This window comes from Zalophus californianus, chromosome 15 (genome assembly GCF_009762305.2).
Source record: "Zalophus californianus isolate mZalCal1 chromosome 15, mZalCal1.pri.v2, whole genome shotgun sequence".
In the NCBI taxonomy this organism is placed as follows: Eukaryota; Metazoa; Chordata; class Mammalia; order Carnivora; family Otariidae; genus Zalophus; species Zalophus californianus.
The window spans coordinates 52719805-52746949 of NC_045609.1; the positions used below are offsets into that span (position 1 = coordinate 52719805).

Below are 27145 nucleotides of genomic sequence, written 5' to 3' on the forward strand. Positions count from 1 at the left end.
CAGCATATAAGGTACACTGTACTTTAGAAAAAATATAAGGGCCCTCCAGAGGCACTTGCCACACTCTTACAACCTATTTTTTGCCTGGGAAAGCTTACCTGTATGGACTGCACCAGTGGGCTCCCACGTCCTCTGACTTTTGGTTGGGTTGGTCAACAAGAGGCACTAGCAGAGAAGTAGAGGGTGGAAGGAGAATGAATCAAAGTATTCCCCCAGCTTCCACCTGATAGGTGGCTGTGGTTGGTTGGCTTCAACCCTCTATACCTACAGCCATGATTTCTGTCAGACAATGCTCTCCATGGATCTATTCCATTGACTCTGCAGTGCCTCCATCTGCTTGTCCTTCAGAGCTAGAGGTGGGGAACAATTCCCAGAGTTATTGCCCCCAAAGGACTGTACTATCTCTTGTTTATCCCTTGTTAGTTTCTTCAAATCCCCCCACACACCCATGTAAATAGCCTCCTTATTAGATACTCATCAAATTACCCATTTTGATTTATGCTAGTTTCCTACCAGAATGCTGACTGATAGAAAGGGCAAATGAGAGGCTAGATCACACAGAGGGTTTTTAATTATGATAGGGCCTTAGGTTTTACCCTAAGTGCCATGGAAAGTCATCAGGGGAGTTAAGCAGATGAGGTAGGTGATCAAGCTTGCATTTTTAAAAAATTCTAACAACTACTGTGTAGAGAACAGATAGGAAGAGTTGCAAGAGTACAGGCAAGGAGGCTAGTTAAGAGGCAGTTGCAGGCCTGAAGATGGCAAATGATGGGCCATGGTGGAATAAATTGAGACTGGCTACAGAGATTATGACACAGAAGTAGGAAGAAATAAGGAACAACAAAAGTCCAGCAAGATTTTTAACATAGTATATGTGACTGCATGGCCTCATTGACTAGAGAATAGACCCCAGACTCCTCATTCTGGCTTCCAAGACCACCTAGCGCTGATCACTGAACCCCCTTTTCCCCTTATGCACATTCTATGGCCCAGATGAAGTGACCTCCTTACCAATCACCATGTACCTTTCACCTGGTATACTCTTTCTGGAATGTTCTTGCTCTCACCCAGATCCTACCCATCCTCCAAGGCAAGGCCCAGCTCAAAAGATAATAAGTAATTACAGCGAACAGTCTCTAAGAACTTACTCCTTTTCAGGCACTGTGTTACCAGCATTAGCTCATATAATTCACCTACCTATGAAGTGGGGCTGCCATTCACCCCATTTTACAGATAAGGAGTCTGAGGCTCAAGAGAAATTAAGTGCCCACAGTGACACCATGTTGGACTTGAACCCAGGCCTAGATGACTTCAAAATCCCTGTGTCGATTCCAATCTAAAAATGTTTCTCAAATAAAAATAATTAACTTTATTGATGACTTACTAAATGACAGGCAGTATGCTAAGCACTCCCTTGAATTGTTTTATTTGATCCTGATAACAGTCCTGTTTTAACAGTCCAGAACCAATTTTAATATCATCTTTAGAGTATGAAACTAAAGCACAGGAAATAAGAAACTTGCTCAAATGCAACTTTCTCCACAAAAGTTTGCCAGATTCCCCACACTCTTGAAAATTGTTCCTCCATTCTCTGAAATTTGAGGCACCATAATACTTTCACCACCCTCTGCTTCATTTATTATTGGTTAGCATGTGTCATCTTTTTTATAATGAACTATTAGGGCAACCCAGGTCTGATTCACTGTCAATTCCCCCAAAGCACCTACCCATAGTTCCACCATTTCCTAACAGTTCCTCACTCCAAGCAAGCCCTTGTAAAAATATTTAACAAATGAACACCAGAATGCTTACAGAATACCAACGAGGAACTCAGGCAGTGCTGGGGAATGACGGAGTATTTGTTGGCATTAGTCCAGAACACAACGCTGGACCCTTCAGCCAGGGTACTGCCAGTTATCTATCAGCCACCAGACTTTCTGGATCACATTTGACTTAAAAACAGTGACTATGTACACTGCAGAGCAGAAAGAAAGGAATTAGGTTTCTGTTTATTATAACTGGCTTGTTGGGTAGTAATAATTATAGTGTTGGAGGACTATGAGCTTTGCAAGCCATCACATTCAGCTCTGTTGTCTACCACTCTTAATGCTGAATCCATTAATGGCTTAACTTATTTGAGCTACAACCTCCTTATCTATAAAATAACAGTCGTTAAGAACTATCTACATGGGACTATGGAGAAGACAGTTAAATTAGATGAAACATGTAAGCAAAGCAGCTATAGTTAGGTGACTGAGTGGTAAATGGTAGTTATAATTAAGTACGGAAGTTAGTGTATTCCACTCACTACATTTTAGGAGGGTCATTGCCAAACAGAAAATTTAAGAGAGGACAAGAAGATTGTCCCACATCTGCCTAAGGAGCTAAAGGAGTTTGACCTGGGAAGACAGAGAATACACAAGATACATTTTTTAAAATCTGTTAAGTTTACATATGGAAGAGAGAACAGACTTTTCTGTTGTTCCAAAGCTGAAATAGGACAATAGTGACTTTATCATTATAGTTTAATATAAGGGAAACCTTTCTGACAGCTGGGTTATCCAACAGTAGACCAGAAAACTAATGAGAGTTTCCTCATTGGACATGCTCAGGCAAAGCCTAGAAGGTGTGTCAGAGATGCTAAAGGCAGTATGCCTTTATATGGGAGAATGGCCTCAGTGGCAAGAGACTTTCTTTCCAGTGCTAAAATTCTGTTATTCTAGGGCGCCTGGGTGGCTCAGTTGGTTAAGCGACTGCCTTCGGCTCAGGTCATGATCCTGGAGTCCCAGGATCGAGTCCCACATCGGGCTTCAGTCTGCTTCTCCCTCTGACCCTCTTCCCTCTCGTGCTTTCTATCTCTCATTCTCTCTCTCTCTCTCAAATAAATAAATAAAATCTTTAAAAATAAATAAATAAATAAATAAAATTCTGTTATTCTATTATCCAGAAATTCAAATACACTTTGGAAAATTGGGTAAGGAAAGATCTAAGGATTCCATCCACTAGATTGTTAATTCTGGAGTGGCACAAATTAATCTATCAGCTGCAGTGATTTAGTTCTACCCACATTCATGTAGGCTCCTATCCCTGAAATACCTACAAAGATGAGTGAGGGCTGTCATCTTGGAATCTCTCCAGACAATAGACTCATAGTTTCCTAAAGTTAGGTGGGATCTGTGAGATATTCTGATCCAATTTCCGATCAAATACCCTTGATCAGGAGAGTAATCTCCCATTCCTTAGTCGATTAGCAGTACACAAAGAAAAACAATCCTAAACATTGGAAATAAATACATAAGCTGATTCTCGTGAACACCCAAACTTCAGGCACCACTCCAAGTACAAACTGTCTTTAACCCATTCATTCATAAAACACTTATTTAATCCCTGTTCTGAGCAGGACCAAGGGCCAGGTATGACTGGATATTCAAAATGAAGTATGTTCAGATCCTGCCCTTTAGAATTTCATGGAGATGAGATATGTACATAAATTAGTAAACTCAGAAGTGTAAAGTAGGAGTTGCTGTTAAGAGTGATCCAGATAGAATGATCCGAGAGTATGGAGGGAAAATAGCTCCCTTCAGCTTAGGTGATGGGAGGAGCCTTTCTGAAGTGTGTGAATCAGGTCATGAAGGAATGGTAGGACTTGACAAAGATGGGAAGGAGGATATTTCAGGAAGAGGGACCAAAGGGAATAAAGGCACAGAGGTGGAGAAATGTATGTGTTTCTATTAAGTAGTTCAGTTAAGAGAGGAAAGTGGGAGTGAAATCAGATCACCAAGGATCCTTGAAAGCTGCATTAAGAAGCCTGAACTTTCTACTGTGGACAATAGAATGCCTTTGAAGGCCTTGAGCAGGGAGCACATATACATAACTCATGTCTATATTACTCATTTAATCCTTACAAGAACCCTATGAGCAGGAGTTACAATAACCCCATTTTATGGATAAAGCTCACACTTATCCTCATGTCAAGTATTTATCATGATGACTTGAAAACATACCAAATCCATTAAGTCAAATCCCAAATTAAAAAGCAGAATTACTTCATAGAGAACAATTTCTTGACCATATGTTTGAGATCTAGGTTAGGTAAAAGATCATGGCGCACAATTCAACTACCGTGGGGTTGGCATACCTGAAAAGGAGACCATAGCCCTTGAGTAGTTCTTCTTGGGACAGACAGACATCTTACTTCAACACCTCCTAGTGTCCCCATGTCCCTATTCTAAGGTGGTCCAGATTAAATGAGCAAGGGATCAGTATTACCCTCCAGTGTCCTCTCCCATTTCAGCTAAAAGATCAAATGGACAGACCAGCCAAAGTCTTGTTTGATATCAGTTCCAAGAGTAAAATTGGTCATTAATGGTTTTCACAACCATATTTTGTAAGAGACTCAAGCTAATAGCCTGAATTTTACCTTCTGACCATCTATTTTTAGGTATATAATCAATAAGAAGCATGTTAACCAAGTGTTCACATTTAATATTTTAACACATTTGTGAATTACCTCAGGGAATTTTAAATAGAGACCAATCTCCTGAGCCATTCGGAATTCATGTCTAGAATCACTTCTTGGCCTTTTGGCTAAGATCAAGTGCAGAATTCATGTCTAGATGGTCTCATGCCACAGCCCATGGGTATGTGCTTAGTTCAGATTTCTATAACCAGAGACTCTGCTGGAACCTAAATGAAAATTGAGTGAGTGGCTTTCATCAACTGAATTAAATGGGGCTCCCAGAAAATGAAGTCCATTGGTGTCAATGAATAGAATTTAGGCAGATGCAGGCATGGACAGTGGACATCATGGTAAGTAGGATGATGAGTGTGAGGGACCCACAGGGCCAAATTACAACAGGGGAGGGGAATTGTGGTGCCCTCAGGAGAAAATCCACCAAAAAAAAAAAAAAAGACTGGCTTCATGTGTTGGACTTGGCAACAGGACTTGAGCTGAGAGAGAAGAAATGGTTTTCAGGTACAACAGGGCAGAGAGGCAGTAGCTCTAGGAAAGCATGAAGCAGGCCTGGGGCAGACAAAAACAGCCCAAGTGTGCATGACACAAACACCATACACAGGCTGTATGAACTGGATAGTACTGTGATCCAGTGAGACACCCCTGTGAATGCCGTGAGACACCCTTGTAATTTTCCAAGCTTCTAGAAAGGAGAGGGAATCACAAAAGTAGTTGAGAGGCAGAAATCGGTAACCTTATTCGTACCCACCAGAACAAGAGCAGGTGACCCTATTTGTCCCTACGTACCATTAGTTATGCAGTTTGCTGTGCTTTTATAACAGCATACTTTTGTTCTGAAGTCTACTTTGTCTGATATTGATACTGATATGGCCACTCAAGCTTTCTTGGCACTCATTTTTCTCATAGTGTATCTTTTTCCATCATTTTACTTTTAACCTGTGTTTTCATATTTAATGTGGGCTACTTGCAGAAAGCATATATTTGGTTGTGGCTCTTTTATCATGCCTGACAATCATTTCCTTTTAACTGGAGTGTTTAGTCATTTGCATTAATGTAGTTATCAATATGGTTGGGTTTACACCTACTATCTTGCTCTTTGTTTTCAATTTGTCTAATATGTTCTTTATTCCTTTTTTTGGCATCTTTTTTTTTTTTTTTTTGCCTTCCTTGGGATTAATTGAGTATTTTTGAGAATTTTATTTTATCTCAACTAAAGGCTTATTTTTTATACTTTTTTTTATTTCTTAGGGTTTGCTCTGGAGTTTAGAATATGCATCTTTCTCTTATTGCAATATACCTTTTTTTTTAAGATTTTATTTATTTGAGAGACAGAGCATGAACACCAGCAGGGGGAGGAGCAGGGGGGGAGGGAACTTCCAGCAAACTCCACACTGAGCATGGACCCCAGTCAAGGCTCGATCCCTCGACCCTGAGATCATGACCTAACCTGAAGCCAAGAGTGGGCGCTCAACCAACTGAGCCACCCAGGCATCCCTGCAATATACTTTCAAATAATGTTAACCACTTCCTATATGATATAAGAATATTTCAACAACGTCTTTTTATTTCCCTCTCCCAATCTTTATGCTAATGTTGTCATACATTTTACTTCTACATGTATTATAAAGCCTATAATGTTTCTTTAGTATTTAACACGCTGTTAATCCCATCTAGTGATTTTTCATTTCACATATCATATTTTTCATCTTTAGAAGTTCCATTTGGTTCTTTTATGTATCACTTCAATTTGTCTTCTCACTGTCTTCATGTTTTCCTTTAAATACTTGAATGTAGTCATATTAGCTGTTTTAATATCCTTGTCTGCTGATTCCATTATCCCTATCATCTCTGGTCTATTGCTATTGGCTGACTTTTTTTTCCTGGTTATAGATTCTGTTTTCCTTCTTCTTGGCATGTCTCGTTGTTTTTTACTGGACACTAGATATTGTAATTTTAGGTTGTCAAGTGACTGGATTTCACTGTCTTCCTTTAAAAAGTGTTAGGCTTAGTAAACAGATAATTTACTTACAGTTCAACTTGATTGTTTTTCAAATTTATTAGAGCAGGTTTGTAGTAGACTTTACTCTGTTGTTAATTTAACCCCGTTACTAAGCCATGGCCATTCTCCAGTCTCTACTAAATGCCCCAATCAACAAAACTCTCCACTCTGGCCTGTGGGAACTCAGTGATCCCTGTCCTGTTTGAGCTCTGGGACCTTTCAGATCACAGCTCTCCCGTCACTATTTGCCCATACCTCATAGGGTTTCATTCTACATATTTGAATCTTCTTAGCAAAAATTCAAAGATCCACCATGCAGATTTCTGGAAGCCTTTTTCTAGCTCCCTTCTCTTTAGAACTCTGTCCTACAATTTCTAGCCATGTTAGAACCCTTGAATTGCAGTTTCTGTCTCCACAACTCTGTGAGTCCCCTATGTTCTGTTTGAGATTCCTCCTGCTCTGTGATCCAGAATGTGCCTCCAGGCAGAAAACCAGGGCACTCATAGGGTTGCCTCATTTGTCTTCTTTTCTGAAGGATCATAGTCCTGTGATACCTGTTGCTAATGTCTAAATACATTTTTGGTCCATTTAAGGTAGATGAGTAAATCCTTGATGGCCAGAAACAAAAGTCCTTCTAGTTGTTTTTTTTTTTCTTTCCAAGTTTTTATTTAAATTCCAGTTAGCTAACATACAGTATGATATTAGTTTCAGGTGTAGAATTTAGTGATTCACTAACATACAACACTCAGTGCTCATCACAAGTGCACTCCTTAATCCCCATCACCTATTTAACCCACCTCCCCTCTGGTGACCATCGGTCTGTTCTCTGCAGTCAAGAGTCTGTTTCTTGGTTTGCCGCTCTTTTCCCCCCCAATGTTCATTTGTCTCTAAAACTCCACATATGAGTAAAATCATGTGGTATTTGTCTTTCTCTGACTGATTTATTTCACTTAGCATAATACTCTCTAGCTCCATCCACATCATCACAAATGGCAAGATTTCATTCTTTTTGATGGCTGAGTAATATTGCATTGTATATATATATATATATATACACACACACACACCACATCTTCTTTATCCATTCATCATCTGATGAACATTTCGGCTTTCCATAATTTGGCTATTGTTGATAATGCTGTTATAAACATTGGGGTGCATGTGTCCCTTCAAATCAGTATTTTTGTGTCCTTTGGGTAAATACCTAATAGTACAATTGCTAGGTCATTGAGTAGTTCTATTTTTAGCTTTTTGAGGAACCTCCATACTGTTTTCCAGAGTGGCTGTACCAGTTTGCACTCCCAATAGCATAAGAGGGTTCCCCCTTCTTCCACATCCCTGCCAACACCTGTTGTTTTCTGTGTTGTTAATTTTAGCCATTCTGACTGGTGTGGGGTGATATCTCACTGTGGGTTTGATTTATATTTCCCTGATGATGAGTGATGTTGACCATCTTTTCATGTGTCTGTTGGCCATCTGTAGGGAAAATGTATATTTGTGTCTTTTGCCCATTTTTTAACTGGATTATTTGTTTTTTGGGTGTTAAGTGTTCTTTATATATTTTGAATACTAACCCTTTATCAAATATGTCATTTGCAAATATCTTCTCCCATTCCATAGGTTGACTTTTAGTTTTGTTGATTGTTTCCTTTGCTGTGCAGAAGCTTTTTATTTTGATTAAGTCCCAATAGTTTATTTTTGCTTTTGTTTCCCTTGCCTCAGGAGACATATCTCATAAGAAGTTGCTATGGTCAACGTCAAAGAGGTTAGTGCCTGTGTTCTCTTCTAGGATTTTAATGGTTTCCTGTCTCACATTTAGGTCTTTAATAGATTTTGAATTTACTTTTTGCGTATGGTATAAGAAAGTGGTTCAGTTTCATTCTTTTGAGTGTTGCTGTCCAGTTTTCCCAAAACCATTTGTTGAAGAGACTTTTTTCCATTAGATATTCTTTCCTGCTTTGTCAAAGATTAATTGACCATATAGTTGTGCGTTCATTTCTGGGTTTTCTATTCTGTTCTATTGATCTATGTGTCTATTTTTGTGTCAGTAGCATAGTGTCTTGACCACTACAGGTTTGTAATATAACATGAAGTCCAGAATTGTGATGCCTCCAGCTTTGCTTTTCTTTTTCAAGATTACTTTGGCTATTCAGAGGCTTTTGTGGTTCCATACCCATTTTAGGATTGTTTGTTCTAGCTCTGCGGAAAAATGCTGTTGGTATTTTGATAGGGATTGCAGTAAATGTGTAGATTGCTTTGGGTAGTACAGACATTTTAATAATATTTGTTCTTCCAGTCCATGAGCATGGATTGTCTTTCCATTTCTTTGTGTCTTCCTCAATTTCTTTCATCAGTGTTTTATAGTTTTCAGAGTACAAATCTTTTACCTTTTTGGTTAGGTTTATTCCTTGGTATCTTATTGGTTTTGGTGTAATTGTAAATGGGATTGATTCCTTGATTTCTCTTTCTGCTGCTTCATTATTGGTGTATAGAAATGCAACAGATTTCTGTATGTTGATTTTGTATCCTATAACTTTGCTGAATTCGTTGATCAGTTCTAACAGTTTTTTTGCTGGAGTCTTTTGGGTTTTTCTACATAGAGTATGTCATCTGCAAAAGTGAAAGTTTGACTTCTTCCTTGCCCGTTTTGATGCCCTTTATTTCTTTGTGTTGTCTGATTGCTGTGGCTAGGGCTTCCAGTACTATGTTAACTAATAGTGGTGAGAGTGGACATCCCTGTCTTATTCCTGACCACAGAGGAAAAGCTCTCAGTTTTTCCCCACTGAGGATGTTATTAGCTATGGGATTTTCATATAGGGCCTTTATTATGCTGAGGTATGTTCCCTTTAACCCTACTTTGTTGACGGGTTTTATCATGAATGGATGTTGTACTTTATCAGATGATTTTTCTGGCCATCTGTTGAAAGGATCATATCCTTTCCTTTATTAATGTGGTGTATCAAGTTGATTGATTTGCAAATATTGAACCACCCTTACAGCCCAGGAATAAATCCCAGTTGATCTCGGTGAATGATTCTTTTAATGTACTGTTGGATTAGATTTGCTAGTATTTTATTGAGAATTTTTGCATGTTCATCAGGGATATTGGCCTGTAGTTCTCTTTTTTAGTGGAGTCTTTGGTTTTGGGGTTAGGGTAATGCTGGCCTCATAGAATGAATTTGGAAGTTTTCCTTCCTTTTCTATTTTTTGGAATAGTTTGAGAAGAATAGGCATTAACTCTTCTTTAAGTGTTTGGTAGAATTCAGCTGTGAAGCCATCTGGCCCTGGACTTTTGTTTGTTGGGAGTTTTTTGATTACTGATTCAATTTCTTGGCTGGTTATTGGTCTATTCAAGTTTTCTATTTCTTCCTGTTTCAGTTTTGGTAGTTTATATGTTTCTAGGAATTTATCCATTTCTTTCAGGTTGTCCAATTTGTTGACAAATAGTTTTTCATAATATTTATCTCTCCTATTCTGAATGATAGCCTTGCTGGATAGAGTATTCTTGGCTGTAGATTTTTCCCATTCAGCACATTGAATATATCATGCCATTCTCCTTCTGTGGAGACATCTGCAGCTAGCCTTATGGGTCTTCCCTTGTAAGTTAGGGACTTCTTTTGTCTTTCTGCTTCTAGGATTTTTTTCTTTATCACTATATTTTGCAAATTTAATTACAATATGTCTTGGTGTTGACCTGTTTTTGTCGATTCTGATGGTAGTTCTCTAGAGTGCTCCTGGATTTGGATGTCTGTTTCCTTACCCAGATAAGGGAGGTCTTCAGCTATTATTTCCTCAAATAAATTTGCTGTCCCCTTTTCTGTCTCTTCTTCTGGGACTCCTATGATATGAATGTTATTATGGGATATCCTATGATATGAATGTTATGTTTGATTAAGTCACTGAGTTCCCTAAGTCTATTCTCATGTTGCATAATTCTTCTTTCTCTCTTTTATTCAGCTTATTTTCCATTATTTTATCTTCTGTATCACCTATCCACTCCCCTGCTTCTTCCATCCTTGTGTTCATTACATCCACTCTGTTTCTTTTCTTATTTATTTAAATTCAGTTAGCCAACATATAGAATATCATTAGTTTCAGATGTAGAGTTCAGTAATTCATCATCAATTGCATATAATATCCAGTGCTCATCACATTACGTGCCCTCCTTAATGCCTGTCACCCAGTTACCCATCCCCCCACCTACCTCCCCTCCAGCAAACCTCAGTTTCTTTCCCATAGTTAAGAGTCCCTCATGGTTTGTCTCCCTGTCTGATTTCTTCCCATCCCGTGTTTCCCTCCCTTCCCCTATGATCTTCTGTGCTGTTTCTTATATTCCTCATATGAGTAAAACCATATGATAATTGTCTTTCTCTGATTGACTTATTTTGCTCAGCATAATACCCTCCAGTTCCATCCACATCGATGTAAATGGTAAGATTTCATCCTTTCTGATGGCTGAGTAATATTTCATTGTATATATACACCACATCTTTTTTTAGCCATTCATCCATCCATCAATAATTTGGACAGCCACATGTAGAAGAATGAAACTAGACCATTTTCTTACACCATACACAAAGATAAATTGAAAATGGATGAAATACCAAAATGTGAGGCAGGAATCCATCAAAATCCTAGAGGAGAACACAGGCAGCAACCTCTTCAACCTCAGCCACAGCAACTTCTTCCTAGACATGTCTCCAAAGGGAGGGGAAACAAAAGCAAAAATGAACTATTGGGACTTCATCAAGATAAAAAGCTTTTGCACAACAAAGGAAATAGTCAACAAAACTAAAAGGCAATCTATGGAATGGGAGAAGATATTTGCAAATGACATATCAGATAAAGGCTAGTATCCAAGATCGATAAAGAACTTATCAAACTCAACATCCAATAAAGCAAAAAATCCAGTCAAGAAATGGGCAGAAGACATGAACAGACATTTCTCCAGAGAAGACATACAAATCGCTAACAGACACATGAAAAAAATGCTCCACATCACTTGGCATCGGGGAAATACAAATCAAAACCACAATGAGATACCATCTCACACCAGTCAGAATGGCTAAAATTAACAAGTCAGGAAACAACAAATATTGGCAAGGATGTGGACATCCACTCTATTTTAAAATCAGTTATTGTATTTTTCATTTCTATTTTTTAACTCATTTTTCCTCTGTGGTAAGGGCCTCTCTAAAGTCTTCCATACTTTTCTCAAGCCCAATGAGTATCCTTAGGGTTGTTGCTTTAAATTCTTCAGGCATGTCACCTATATCTGTTTTGATTATATCCCTGGCCATTACCTTTTCTTGTTATTTCATTTGGGATGAATTCCTCCATCTTGGCATTTGTCTAGGTGTCTGTCTCTTTCTGTGTGTTAGAAAAGCCTGTTATGTTTCCTGCTCCTGAGAGTAATGGCTTAATGATGAGGTCATATAGTGTCCAGGACCTGGCACTTTAAGGAGTATCTCTGGTGTGTGCTGCATGCACTCTGCTGCTGTGTTTTGGCTGTTCTGTCCTTCAGGCCAGTCATCTCCAGAGACTCTCCTTGCCTGCAGTGGGTAGTGCTTGGACCTTGGCCAGAGTGTGGCGAGTTTTAACTAGGTCTGCTCTGGTCTACTTGTTAAATAAGACCTGATGCTACTTCCACTAGAACTGAAGCCTTGCAGAACTCTCTGGTTGGGAGATGTTCATGTATGGGTTTCTGCTGGGTTTCTGGGGAAGGATCCCATTGCACTGGGACTGAGACATACTTGCCCAAAAAGGGCAGTACTGGCAGAGCGCAGGGGGCCTGGTGTAAGCAGGTTAGGCAGCCAGTGTTGACGCTGTGCTGTTCACTGAAGTTGGTTTATGTTGAGGGGCCAGGGAGGGAAATGGCTCCAGCCAGCTCCTTTGTCCACAGAGAGCGGACTCCGTGCTTGCTGCTCTCAGGGAAGCACTCCCAGAAGAGCAAATAATCTGCCCCCCTGTGCATCCCAGGTGTTTTTCAGACCGCTGTTTTCACTCTGTGTATCTCCGGGTTGTTTGCTTGCCTTCTCTCCAGGAGCAGGGCAGTGTACTTAGGGCTCTGTTCCAGCCAAGCCTGCTGACTTTTAAAACTCCAAACTTTAGGGACATGGTATGGGCAGGGGCCTGTGCTGGTCTTCTTAGGGAGGGTCTCCCTGCACTGGGACTAATGCGGGTTTGACCAATAAGGGCAGTCATACCAGAGTGCAGGGGCATGGGACTTGCAGAAAGCAGCCTAGGCAACCAGTGTTGGGGTGAGCCACCCTCAGCAAGGAGTTCTACATCTATGCTGAGGGGCGGGGGGCCAATGGTGCCACCTGGCTCTTTTGTCCCCAGAGAGGCATCTCTGCAAACACCACCTCTCACAGATGTGCTCCAAGAAGAGTGAACAATCTCCCTCATGTACCCCAGGTAATCCTCAGATCTCTGCCTCCATGCCATCTGACCCTGGTTGCTTGCCTGCCTTCTCTCCAGGGGTAGGGCAGTGGCCTCAGGGCTCTATCCCAACCAAGCCTGCCGACCTTTAAAACTCCAGTCTTTAAGCCCCACCGGTTACAAAGACCCACGAAAATCAGTCCCTCTCTTTTTCCCAGCCAATGGTTTTGAGAAAGTGTTCTCCTTGTGCGTTCCCCTGTGTGTTCCTCTCTCTCTTTCTCTGTCTCTCACCTTTCTCCATGACCAAGGCTCCCTTCCCTCCATAGCACCCGTGATCCATTTCACCCCCAAACCACATCTCCACACTTCCTACCTTGCTCAATGTGGCTCTTCTTTCCCTCTAGTTGTGCAGTTTGTTCTGTCGGTCCTCAGGTCTTGGATATTCAGAATGATCTGATAGTTATCTAGTTGTTTTGGAGGGACGAGAGAGGCTAGCCTAGGGTCCTTCTATGCCACTGTCTTAACTCCCACCGATCATGCTACTCTTTCGTAACCTTTGGGGACCTACATTTTTCCCTCCATATTCTATTGCTGATTCATCCGTATTCTTATGTGTAGCTGTGAGTCATTCTTTTGAATGCCATATAATAGTACATTATGTGAATAAACCATAAGTTATGTATTCATTCTCCTGTTGATGGACATTTGGGTTGTTTCCAGCTTTCTGTTATGAATATTCTTATATGTGTTTCCTGATATATTTTTGTTAAGAGTTTCTTTTGTACACTCAATATTTTAATTAAAGTTTTAATTAGAAATGACTGCTGATTGTATCAAAACCTTTCTTGGCATTTACTGATGACTTCATATTTTTTCCTTAATTTGTTGCTGTAGGGAATTATATTGTTGGATTTCCTAATGGCAAACCTTTCTGGCATTCCTAAAACATACTTACTTAGGGTCTATTAATCTTTCAACACCATTACTAAACTTACTACATTTTTTTTAAAGATTTTATTTATTTATTTGAGAGAGAGAGAATAAGAGATAGAGAGCACGAGAGGGAAGAGGGTCAGAGGGAGAAGCAGACTCCCCGCTAAGCAGGGAGCCCGATGCGGGACTCAATCCCGGGACTCCAGGATCATGACCTGTGCCGAAGGCAGTCGCTTAACCAACTGAGCCACCCAGGTGCCCAAACTTACTACATTTTGTGAGTCCAGTTTATTGCGGTATAATTTAGAGATAGTAAAATTCATCCTCCTGAAGTACACAATTTGATGAATTTGACAACTATTTTCAGGCATGTAACATCTACCACAATCAAGATAGAAACATTTCCATCACACCAGAGTATTTCTTTAAGCTCTTTTGCAGTCAGTTTGTCCCACCCCAAATCCCTGGGAACCACTGGTCTGATTTCTGTCCTTCTAGTCTCATCTTTTCCAGAATGTTATGTTATAAATAAAGTCATACAGTATTAGGCTTTTGTGAATGTTTTTATCACTCTACATAATGTTTTTGAAATTCATCCATCTTGCTGCATGCATCAGTAGTTTGTTCCTTTGTTATTGTGGAATAGTATTCCATCCTATATGTGTACACAATTTATTTATCCATTCACCAGTCGATGGACTTTCAGAATTTTGTTCCCAGTTTTTGACTACTATGAATATATTTGCTATAAAAATTTAAGTATGCCTTTGTGTAAACAAATACTTTGATTCCCTTGAGTAAATGCATATGTGTGAGATTGCTGGGTCATATGACAAATATATGTTTAACACTCTAAAACTGCCAAACTCTTTCCCAAAGTTGCTGCACTATTTTGCATTCCCCACAGAAAGCTATCAGAGTTCCAGTTCCTCTACATCTTTGCCAGTATTTGGTATTGTCAATGGGCTGTTTGACTTTTCACTGAACCGTAAGAATTATTGACATATTCTGGATACAGGTCCATTATTAGATATATATGTTGCAAATATTTTTTTCTCCCAGTGTATGCCCTACCTATCATCTACTTTAATATTGTCTTTCAAAGGGCAGAAATTATCTATTTTGACAAAACACATTTTAATTTTTCAATGCATTTTATTTTAATTTTTTCTTTTATGGTTCGTTTTTTATGTCCTATTTAGAAATCTTTGCTTAACCCAAGATTACAAAGATTTTCCTCTCTTTTTCTATGCTTTCTTCTAGAGGTTGTATAGTTTTAGCTCTTATATTTATGTCTATAATGCATTTCAGTTTAGTATCTTTAAAGTTGTAAGGTAAGGGTCAAGGTTTTGTTGTTGTTGTTACTGTCATTACTCTTTTTATTTTTGCTTTCACATATAGGCTTCCAGGTGCTTCAGCCCCATTTGTTTAAAAGGCTGTTCTTTCTCCATTGAATTTCCTTTGCACCTGTTTCAAAATTCAATTGATCATAAATGTGTTTGGGTCTATTTCTGGAGTCTCTATTCTATTCCATTCTTCTATAAGACTATTCTTATGCCTTTATCACCCTTTCTTGGTAGGTGGTAAATCTAAAATCCGGTACTGTGAGTCCCCAACTTTGTTCTTATTTTTCAAATGGGTATGCTAAAGTTTTATCTAGAAACCTTTCATATATATGCATAAGTTGAACTACAGAAGCATTTGGTGCTGTGTTTATCAGATTTTAGTATTAAAGTTATGCTTGTTTCATGATATTGAGGAACTTTCCAGACCTTTCTAGAGTATGAAGTAATTTGGTTAACTGATTAAAGATAATGAATTAACTCTTCTTGAAGATTAGATTCAGTTGCAAACCAATTTCAGGTTTTTTTCCCTTAAGGAAGAATTTAATAACTTTTTTCATTTCTTCTATCATTTTTGGCTTTCTGTCTCTTTTTGCACCAATTTTACTCATTTATATCTTACCAGAAAAATCATTCATATTGTTTAGACTTTCAGATTTGCTGAAATTTATCAATTTATTATTTATTAATATGCTTTGAACTTATGAATGTACTTATAAACGTAGGAAACTATGGTACAGAGAGATCAAGTAATATGCCCAAGATCACACAGCTAATAAGTAGTAGCGCCAGAATTTGAACCCAAGGCATCCAAGCTCCAGAGTCCCTGCACTTAATCATTAGAAATCAGGGAATACTGATACAGAGTGATGTTTAGGTTCTGTAAATCATCTGATGAAGTCTTTCATGATATCCTTAGGGAAGATGAAAAAATGTTAGCTACGTATCTTACCAAACAACCTTACCCAAAGACAGTCCTCCATCTTTAGCTTTCCTTTTTAAATCCATCAAGAAAGAAAATAAAGGGCTTGACAACTCTTTGCCAAAGACTTGAGCAGAACATAAAATGTGGTTCCTAAATTTGCAAATGATGCCAAAATGCATCTGCTAGCTTAATGGTGAAACAGAATTCAAGAAATCTTCTCCACTGCATCCTAGTTAAGAACACAGGTATAAATTGAACAGATTGTAGGCCCCACAAGAGCAAAGACCAAATATTTTTGTTCATCCATGTACATAAAGCTCCCAGCAGAACTGTAGCTTCTTAGTAAATATTTCTGAATATCTATTGAAAGAAAAATATATTACTGAACTGCAACAAGTGCACAAGTTTAGAATGAAGATGACAGGGTTAAACACTGAGACAAGTAGGGGAAAAGGTCTGGTTTGCCACGAGCTCAGTGTGAATCAGCACTGCAGTAGTGCAGGATTTGGCATGAAAAAAACTAGATCTGCTTCCAAGACAAGTCTCTTAAACTCACAGCAAAATAAAGCCAATAATAATTCAAAAGATTATTTTGAAGGTAAGATCGCTCATGTGAAAAAAACTGTTTTGCAAACAACAAATATCCATTATTAAATATCATTGTTATTGGATTATAAATCCCTACAGCAAGTTAGGAACCGCCTTTATCACACAATCTTTTGTGTGATAAAGATTAAAAGATCTATGAAGTGCCTTGTGGGATGTCTGGAGCATATTAAACATTTAATAAATCTTCACATAAATGAATTATCCTTTCAAACATAGGAGACTGTACATATAAGTATATATGTAACCATACGTACATATATAATCACATATATGGAAGGATTTAAATCAGAATGTAAAGAGGTTTCCCCTAGTTATTCCCATTATTATCACTATTCTGGATTTAGGAGACACAATGAAGAATTATTTTTTTTTAAGATTTTTTTTTTAATTTATTTATTTGCCAGAAAGAGAGGCAGGCAGAGGGAGAGGGAGAAGCAGGTTCTCCGCTGAGCAGGGAGCCTGATGTGGGACTTGATCCCAGGACCCTGGGATCATGATCTGAGCCGAAGGCAGATGCTCAACCAACTGAGCCACCCAGGCACCCAACAATGAAGAATTAGATGGACAAAATGCCAACCAACATCCTTTGGTTATTTACTTGTTTCCCAGGTACAAGAATCATTTTTTTATTATAAAAGAAAGGCGAAACTATGAAGAGAATAAAAAGATAGCAGTTGCCAAGGGTTGGGAGGGGAGGGGGAGGGATGAATAATTGTAACACGGGATTTTTAGGGCAGTGAATTACATTATCATTTGGCAAAACGTATAGAATGTACAACACAAAGAGTGGACTGTAATGCAAACTGGATTTTAGTTACTAATAATATATCAATATTGGTTCATCAATTGCATCAAATGTGAGATGGGTGGGGGAAACTCAGTTGAGTGGAGAGCTTAAGGAAGGGAAGGAAGAAAAAGGTTTAAGCCAAGTGTTCTAAGAAAGAGTAGACCTGCTTTAATTCCACCTCATTCATTACCTACTAAGTGGGCAAGTGGTTAAATCTCTCAGAACCAGTTTCCTCCTTCATAGGATGAGGATAATAATTCTTTCCCTCTAGGGTCATTGTGAGGACCAGATTTTAAAAGTGTAAAATACCTCCCCTGAGAGATAGTGGGTACCTAATACGTTGTAACTATTACTGAAAGGAAAGGTGTCCTAAACCAGGGCTTCTCAAATGTTAATGTACAAATGAATCACTGGGACATCTTGCTGGATGCAGATTCTGATTCAGTACACCTGAGGCAGAATCTGAGCTTGGTATTTCTAACAAGCTCCCAGGTGATGCTGATGCTGGTTGAAGGTTCTAGAGTCTTTCGACAGTGGAAAACCTTGACAGGGAATATTTAAGAATCAATTTAACAACTGATGTCTATTTCCAGAAGAATTGTAACTCAGAACTACACAGAATTGCAAGATGGAAGAGGTAGCTATCCGTTAGAGTATGAAACTTGAATCTAAAATTATCTGAACCAGGTCAGTATTTCACCAGATGAAATTTAATTACAGTCGCGGTTGCTATCCAGGGAAGCCAAACCTTAGATGGATAGAAATTGTGCATAAAGGGGCACCTGGGTGGCTTAGTCATTAAGCGTCTGCCTTCGGCTTGGGTCGTGATCCCAGGGTCTTTTCTTTTTTTTTAAGATTTTATTTATTTGAGAGAGGGAACACAAGCAGGGGGAGTGGGAGAGGGAGAAGCAGGCTTCCCGCAGAGCAGGGAGCCTGATGCGGGGCTCAAACCCAGGACCCTGGCGCCCCTAAATAAATAAAACCTTTAAAAAAAAAAAAGAAAATTGTACATAAAGAAGAAAATAAAAGATCTAGTGGTGAAGTCCTCTCACTGACCTCCTTTCCAAAGGCCCACCCAAAACACCCATCAGAAAGAAACACCTCCTATGAAAAAAATCAAGGCGTTTAAAGGAAACAAATTGTAGTACTCTGCATGTATCTTTCCCCTGATGCAGTGTTTCCCAGCCTCAGCCAATCAGAAGCATCACCTGGGGCATTTGTTCCCACCCCTAGAGCTTCACAGAGTTCATGAAAGCAGGTGGGAGTCTCCCAAGCATTTGTTATTTTTTTTTTTAAGATTTTATTTATTTATTTGACAGAGAGAGACACAGCGAGAGAGGGAACACAAGCAGGGGGAGAGGGAGAACAGGGAGCCCAATGCGGGGCTCGACCCCAGGACCCTGGGATCATGACCTGAGCCGAAGGCAGAGGCTTAACGACTGAGCCACCCAGGCACCCGCATCTGTTATTTCTAAAACAAAAATAGTTTGGGGTGTCTGGGTGGCTCAGTTGGTTAAGCATCTGCCTTCAGCTCAGCTCATGATCCCAGGGTCCTGGGGTCGAGCCCCGCATTGGGCTCCCTGCTGAGTAGGGCATCTGCTTCTCCCTCTTCCTCTGCCCCTTCCCCTGCTTGTGCTCTCTCTCTCTCACAAATAAATAAAAATCTTTAAAAAAAAAATAAAAAATAGAAATGGTTTGAGATACCTGCCTTACTGCATTCATCTCCTTTCTTTGCAGTTTAGAATTTATAGCAGAGAGGAGTTAGCTGAATGTGGTGGGCAGAGGTTCTGTTGTGAGTAGAGCAAGCTACCCATCCTACTCCAGCCTGAGTTTTTTGTCAGCTGTAAACCAAGAATAACAAAAGCATCTACGTAAGGTTGTTATAGAAACTAGATAAAGTAATGGATGTGATGGCCACTTGTAATCTGAATACAAATGTGTTTTCCATAAATGCATTCATTGTGTCAAATCTTCATAGAACAAAACCATTAAGATGCCACTTGGGGATTTTTAGGGTGAGATTCTAACCATTTAGCAAGGAAGAGTTGGTAAACCAAAGGTCAGGTTTACATAAAGCCTTGCTGTAAGCTCAGCTTTGCCTTTTCTTGTTTGAGGTACCCAGGAAAAGATGGCAACCTTCCAGAACTGTTACCTCATCTATAAAACTGATGATGGTAACTCCTTGCTCCCCTCTCAGGGAGGTGAAGTTGCTTCATAAATGATGAAATCTGAAAGTGTCTTGGAAACTATAAAACTCCATACACATTGTTGATGCCTGCCTGTGCAAGAGCTGGAAAGGGCAAGGCATCAGTTTTCAGATCCAGTAATATTCCCACCCCAACCCCACCTAATCCCTACCCCAAAAGGTACGATCTGCTGACAGGAGTGCTGGAGTCTGAGCTATGACTGCATCAGCAGTTCAAGAAAGGCAAGAGTACTCAGAGTTTCTGGGGCAAATGCCAGTCCCCTGGAGTGGAGTTGAGGGGTTACTGCTCAGCAAGCAAAGTGGTTGGCCCACCGTCTGTGTGCCTGGCATCTCTGCAGGTTCCCAAGTTTAGTGATGGATGGTGCCCTACATTCTTCCTACTGCTGCTAGCTGCAACTGTCATCATGCATCATATTTCAAGAGTGGAATTGTAGACCCAGTGCCTTGGAAAAACTGGGTTTGGATATCTGCAGAGTCAAGCACAGACTTATTAAGGGGTTAGGAGTGGGGAAAGACTTTACAGGATAAAACTGTTCACATGATCAAAAGTGGGGAAGTGAGAACAGCTGTCTGAGAAAATAAAGAATGTCACTTAGAGGGGCGCCTGGGTGGCTCAGTCAGTTAAGCATCTGCCTTCAGCTCAGGTCATGCACCCGGGGTCCTGGTATTGAGCCCCACATTGGGCTCCTTGCTCAGCAGGAAGCTTGCTTCGCCCTCTCCCTCTGCCTGCCATTCCCTCGGCTTGTGCTCGTGCACTCTCTCTCTCTCTGTCAAATAAATAAAATCTTTTTAAAAAGAAGAAGAGGTAGGCTAAGGAAAATCATACCCCAAAATAGCCTCCAATACCTTATATTTTTTAGGTATTTCTCAAAGCTCTCTTTTTCTTACCAAACTGTACTCAGAAGCCAGCAAGAAATGTGACATCACATTTATTTATAACCAAAAGGTAATAATTCCTGCATAATTTCCCTTTCATGACATATTACATTAAACAGGGTAAGCCTTAAAAAAAAAAAAAACTACTAGGTACATCTTAGGGAGGTGATCTATTTTTTAAGAAAACTATCACTTTAAACTAATGGGTCTCAAACTTGAGCTAACAGCAGTAATCATTTGGAAGGCTTGTTAAAACACCGAGTGCTGGGATGTACCCCCAGTTTCTGATTCATTAGGTCTGGGGTGAGGCCAGAGAATTTGTATTTCTAACAAGCTCCCAGGTCATACTGATGCTGCTGGTCCACAGACCATACTTTAAGTACCAATGCCCTAGATAATTAGGGATCTTTGACAGGAAGAAGGGAAAAAATGCCAAGACTCTCTGATGGCAAATACATTTTCTCATTATTAGCATTCCATCTTTTAAAGTTGAAGTTCAGAAATGTCATTTCATCCAAGCAGATCACTTGGCTTAATAGTTTCTCACTGTGTGGAAATATTCATAGAAAAGCTAGGGATAACCTGAAAATGGAATTGTAGAGTGGGTCACTGAAGTAGAGCCATAACATGAGGTGAAGTTGACTCGGCTGCTCTTAGGGACTGGTGACATTATCATCTGTCCCTTGTGGGGACAAGCCTGTCAAGGGCAAGGAACACAGAACCACCTCCTTTGGACAACAGTTCCGGGTATGGTACCAGAATCTTGCTCTCTGAGTCCCATGTTAGAGAATTTATCATTCATTTAGTCATTTATTTAATCATGTGATCCCTCTCTGTATTAATATAGAATCTCCTGCCTGAGGAGACAGGCTCTTTTAGATTTGGGACAGTGGAAAAATAATGCAAGCCACGTACATACTGTTAAATTTAAGAAGTAAAACTAAGCTGGTGCAATTAATTTCAATAATATTTTATTTCATCCAGTACATGCAAAATATTATTTCAACATGTAGGCACTGTAAAAAAAAAATTGAGGTTTTTTTACATTCTTATACTAAGTCTTCAAAATTCAGTGTATATATTATAGCACATCTCCAGCTGGACGAGCCACATTTCAAATGCTCGATAGTCACATATGGCTAGTGGCTAACTCATTGGACAGAGCACTTCCAGATCACATTTTCTTGATAAGATCAAAGGCAAATCCAATTTATCAGCACCAACCACTTTATTAATTATTTTCCCCTGTGCCATCAAAAGCCATCAGAGTCCAAAGATTCTTCCCACTCTGGCTGCCCCTGAGAGTGGCTCTCTGTGCCACAGAATGATAATTGGCTTCAAATTATCATTTGGCTTCTCCCCTTCCATAGTAATGGCAATTTTAGCTGGACACATGGCTACCCAGAGTAAATACTACATTTTCCCTTGGAGCTGTTTGAAGCCATGTAACTACTTTTTGGTCAATGAAATGTAAACATAAATTAACGTAGCTTCTTCCGGGAACTCACTTTAAGAATCAGTTGGCATCAGGTTCGGTTGTTGCCCGTTTGCCGTTCGCCGCTGCGATCGGTAGCCGCCGTTGCAGCTTACTTTCAGTTGCTTTTTAAAGACGGAAAGCTCATGGTACAAATTGTTATTTCCAGTGCTGGGGCTGGAGGCCTGGCAGAATGGGTGCTGATGGAGCTACAGGGGGAGATCGAGGCTTGCTACAGCACTGGATTAGCTGGAAACCTCCTGGGAGACCTACGTTACACCACTGAGGGAATCCCTGTGCTGATCGTGGGGCATCTTATCCTGTATGGAAAAATCATCCATCTGGAGAATTTGCCATTCTTGTCAAACACACTCCTGGGAGCAGGACTGTGATGAGCTTGGCTGCAAGACTGGCACCCAGTACCTGGTGACAGCACTCATCAAAAACAAGATCCTTTTCAAAACTCACCCCAAGCCCATTATCACCAACGTCTCCAAGAAAGTATGAAAGAACCCCGGATTTTCCCTAGAGAGCAGCCAACTCCTTAGACTCGTGCTCTGTTGCCACCTCGAGGACGAATCCACGGTTCCCTGGGACCACGGGGGGGTCCTGTTTTGAACACAGGCCACCTGCTAGGCATGAATTCTGATCCCTTCCTCATGGCAACCGGTTCTGTTGGTGGAAATCTGGCCCCATTTCCAAGGAACCCATCACCTTTTCCAACTTCATCAGGTTCATTGGCTTCAAATCCAGCACCTTTCCCTGCTGGTGGTCGTGACCCAGGCATGGCTTCTTTTCCAAGAGGAATGAACCCCACTGGCACAGGTGCAGTTTCTTTCCCAAGGCCCAGTGGCCTTTTGGGCCCAGACCCACATCCATCTCTAAACCCTGGAGCAGGGGCTCTTCCAGGTCCAGGGCCTCTAACGGAAAGTTAGGGGGTCTCCCAGGGCCAGGTCCTCTGTCCAACTCAAGGTCAGGTGGTCTCCTGGGAACATGTTCTGACCCCAGAAGTGGCGGCCCTATGGGCCCTGAGTCTGGGCCCAACCTGAGAGCAGGTGTCCTGTTGACTTCTGGGAATGGTCCTCCTAATCCTAGCCCCGTTGGCCTGGGACCAGGACCAAGTCCCAATCTGAGGTCAGGCTTCATTGGTACAAACCCTGCCCCGAGGTCAGGTATATTTATAGGCCTGGGCCTTGGGCCTAGCCCAAGAGCAGGTGGCCTGGGCCCAGTCCTTGGACCCAACCCAAGGCCCTAATGTGGACACCAGAGTGGGTGGCCTCCTGGGCACAGAATCTGGTCTTAAGACCTCAAGGCCTAGATCTTGCCCCCATTCTAAGAGCAGCAGGTCTTTCAGGAGCAAATTCAGCTGCTTTCTCACAGGCTTCTGGAAACATGGGCACAAGCCCATCCTCTGTGGCAAGAGTATCTGGCCCCATAGGCCCAAACTCGGGTCCTGGCTCTTGGGGAATTGGCCTTCCAGGGCCAAATCCATCCATGTCCAGGGCTCCTGGCCCCATAGGTCCTAATTCAGCTCATTTTTCAAGGCCAGCTGGGCCCATGGGGGTAAATGCTAATCCCTTTCCAAGGGGGACAGGTTCAGGGTGCCTGAATCCAGCTGCCTTCCCTCAGTCCTCTGGCACATTGGCTTCAAATCCATCTACCTTCCAGAGGTCCGCTGGCATCCAGGGCTCAAGTCCAGCAATTTTCCCAAGAACCTCTGGGCCACCAGGCCCCAACCCAACTAACTTCCCAAGGGCCAGTGGCTTGTAGGGTACAAGTCCCGCTGCCTTCCCAAGGTCCACTGGCCCATTAGGCCCTGGTCAGGTTACTTTCCCCAGGTCAGCTCCTGGGCCCCTGGGCTCTTCTCCAGCAGGCCCTGTGGGTATCAACCCAGCTCCTTTTGCAAGGCCATCTGGGACCCTGGGTCTAAACCCAGCTTCCTTTCCAAGGATGAATGGCCCTGTAAGCAAGACTTCAGTCCCGTTTCCTAGAGTGGGGAGCCTCCCTAGCACAAACCCAGCTGCTTTCCCCAGACCAGGGGGGTCCAATGGCTATAATGTACCCAAACAGAATGTTACCGCCTTAAACACTGTTTTTTCTCCAGGACCACTTTGGTTTTCAGGCACCATGGTTCTGGGCAGGAGCTGTGTTATAAGTAAGGGTAGATGCGGAGCTACAGTCTGAAGTACATAGCTGGGGCTCAAGTTCAGATGAGCCATCTTTTTCCTCTGCTTTCTTGACTGAAGGTGAAATGTTATATGTGGGAGATGGATAACGGCAGCTGGGAATGATCCTGATCTTGAGAGAAAGGATCTCCAGCCCTCCAGAAGCCTGCTGTGCTTTTGTCCCACAGCTTTCTGGCCCTTGTTTCTTACTAGTTTCTTCAATTGTTCATGTGGACTTTTCCTCAGGGATACATTGGCCTGCAGGTCTCATTTCATACGTAGTCCCCTGCTCACCACTGGAGAATCAGCTCACTGCTCTCTAGAAATGTTGCATTGGTGAACAGACTGTGCTTCAGTAGCTCTGACCTAGGCAGCTTGGACCTGCCTCTACTGCCATACCTTTCCCTGGGAGCTTGAACACAAAACAGGAAGGTGGGCAACCACTTCAAGACCCACCAAATACAATTTCTGCTTGATTGACTGGGCCTGCAGCTTCCTTCTCCTGGGACTTTGAGGAGGCCAGAATCAAGGCTCCACTGCTCATCTAACTCCCTCTCCACTAGTACTCCCAATCAAACAACCTCAAAATCTAAACTGACATGGATGGGAATTGGGGTGGGCGGTAGGGGGATAAAGGGAAGCTATCACTGTGCTTCATTCAGCCTGATGTGAAAGGATGGCTGGTGTTTTTCCTGCTTGTATCTTTTCTTACCATTTCTTTAATAAATGGGATGGGGGGGGCGAAGAATCAGTTGGCATCACCCTTTTATCATTTCAATTTCCTTCCTATTGGCTAGAATGAAAACAGCTACCATCTTGTACCATGAGGTGATCTTGGAAATGGAGATGACACAATAGACTAGGAACCCAGATCCTGGGGATTTTGTGGAGCAGAGCCTATGATCTGACTTTAAAGTGAGAGAGAAATTAACTTGTACCATGGTTAAGCCAATGTTTTTCCAATTGTGTAAGGTGAACTTAACTCATTATAACCAACCCATTCATCCCTGGCTTATAAACAGGGTGGAGATCCCTTGGAAAGAAACATTAACAGATGTAGTGTGCATTTTTAGCACAAAACAAAACTAATAATAATAGCTACTAATTATTGAGCACTTACTTTAACAGGCCTTATGTTAAGTATTTACCTCCTTTAATAAAGCTCACAACAACCCCCATATATAAATCAGGAAATTTAAAAGAAGTTAAGTGACTTGTCTAAGATCACATTGCTAGAAAATGGGAACCAGAATTTGAACTCTTGTCTGGATGGCTCCATAAACCATGTTCTTTGAGGGTTGGGTCCCCTTGGGTGAAGTCTAGGCTACACAGAGGGAGGGAGACTGGGGCGCAGCTCCAGTTCTACAAAGTCAGCAGAAGCTCTGAATTCAAACTCGAATTTACATCCTTATCCCAGCCAGGTTCAATCATTCAGGGAAAATGTGAGGGCCAGCTGTGTTCCTATCACTCTAAGATATTCTAGGGGAATGAGGCCCACATCACTTAAAGCCAGTTCCCTACAGTTCAACTCCCTTTTGAGGGCTTGTTGCACCTGTCCAGCTGTTCTTTTTGTCCTCATTTTAGCACTCTTAAGGATTTGAAAATTATTTTATCTAGGGTGAAACATCTGACTTATTGCATTTCTAATAGTGAATATACATCATTTTAGAATGATGGAATCGAGAGTGCCTTTGGGTGGCAGGAAGTGGGAGGAAACTTCTAAAAGAGCAATCTTGAGCCAGAAGTCAGAAGAATTTTCTTTGCATCAACTCTTTTCAGACTATGCAGAACACAAAAGGTAAGGAGTGGAACTCCACAGAGAAGTCAGGGGAAGAATATATGACTCTCAAATTCAAATGCGTGTTGGTGGAAATGAGAGGAACAGCAGGCTCGAGTGAGTCAAGCACATCAGCCTTATCAAGAAGCTCAATGAAGGGGACCGAACAAGAAAGATCAGTAGAGGAGTACAAAGTTTCCCGTCCACAGGAGAATACACAACGCAACAACCGCCTAAAACCAGAAGAAGACACCCATGTCTCCACGACCCTGTAAACTACCATCATTCAACCTGCTTCACCGAGACACTGTGTGGGCCTGGTTCTATCAGTTAAAGCTGAGCCCCAGAGACAGAAACTAGAAGCACATAAGTGACTCTCTGAATACCCAAATCAGAGGAATATGCCTGTCACAGCCAAGAAGGCCAACATGCAGACGAGGTTGTAAAGAAAATCAAAAGTGGACAAGGGGAAAACATCTCTGGAAAAGTCCAAGATAAAGATGTGATCTGAGAGGACTGATCCTCTGGAGGTAGCTCCTGACCCTGAGGAGGGGGTATCTGACCTGAAGAGTTACCACTGTTCTTGAGGAAGTTCATACCATTGTGGTAACAACTTTGGCCCAGAGGCTGTATTGGCCTCCTGGACCAGAACTGCAGCCAGGGCCAGGAAGATGGAGGCAATGGAATCACCACAAGAGACTTACAGTGTCCGGTGGTGTGTGGTTCATGGGAGAGGTCTCCCTGTGGACATGGATGGTTGGATTCACCTGCAGTTTTATGTTAGACCAGCCTGGATTTCAGAAAAACAAGGGAAAATGAGTACATGCTTCTTGCTCCCTTCCTGCAATTTCCCAATATGGTGTGCCCGTGTGTTCAGAGGAACAATGTATTAATAAAAAGCCTCCAATGAGATTAGAATACCAGGGGAAAGAGCACATTTGTGCTTGTAAGTGAGGGTAGAAAGGCAGTCAGTTGCACTGACAGGCAAACCTGCTTAAATGCTTAAAACAGGGGCACCTGGGTGGCTTGGTCATTAAGCATCTGCCTTCAGCTCAGGTCATGATCTCAGGGTCCTGGGATTGAGCCCCGCATCGGGCTCCCTGCTCAGCGGGGAGCCTGCTTCTCTCTCTCGCACTTACCCTGCTTGTGTTCTCTCTCTCGCTGTCTCTCTCTGTCAAATAAATAAAATCTTTAAA

The 27145-nt window shown here is 41.3% G+C and overlaps 2 pseudogenes; both read left to right on the top strand.

The window, feature by feature from the left end:
- Nucleotides 1–22113: 22113 nt before the first annotated feature.
- LOC113923836 lies at nt 22114–22514 on the top strand (annotated as a pseudogene).
- A 1443-nt stretch (nt 22515–23957) lies between these two features.
- Nucleotides 23958–26859, top strand: LOC113920325 (annotated as a pseudogene).
- Nucleotides 26860–27145: the final 286 nt, after the last annotated feature.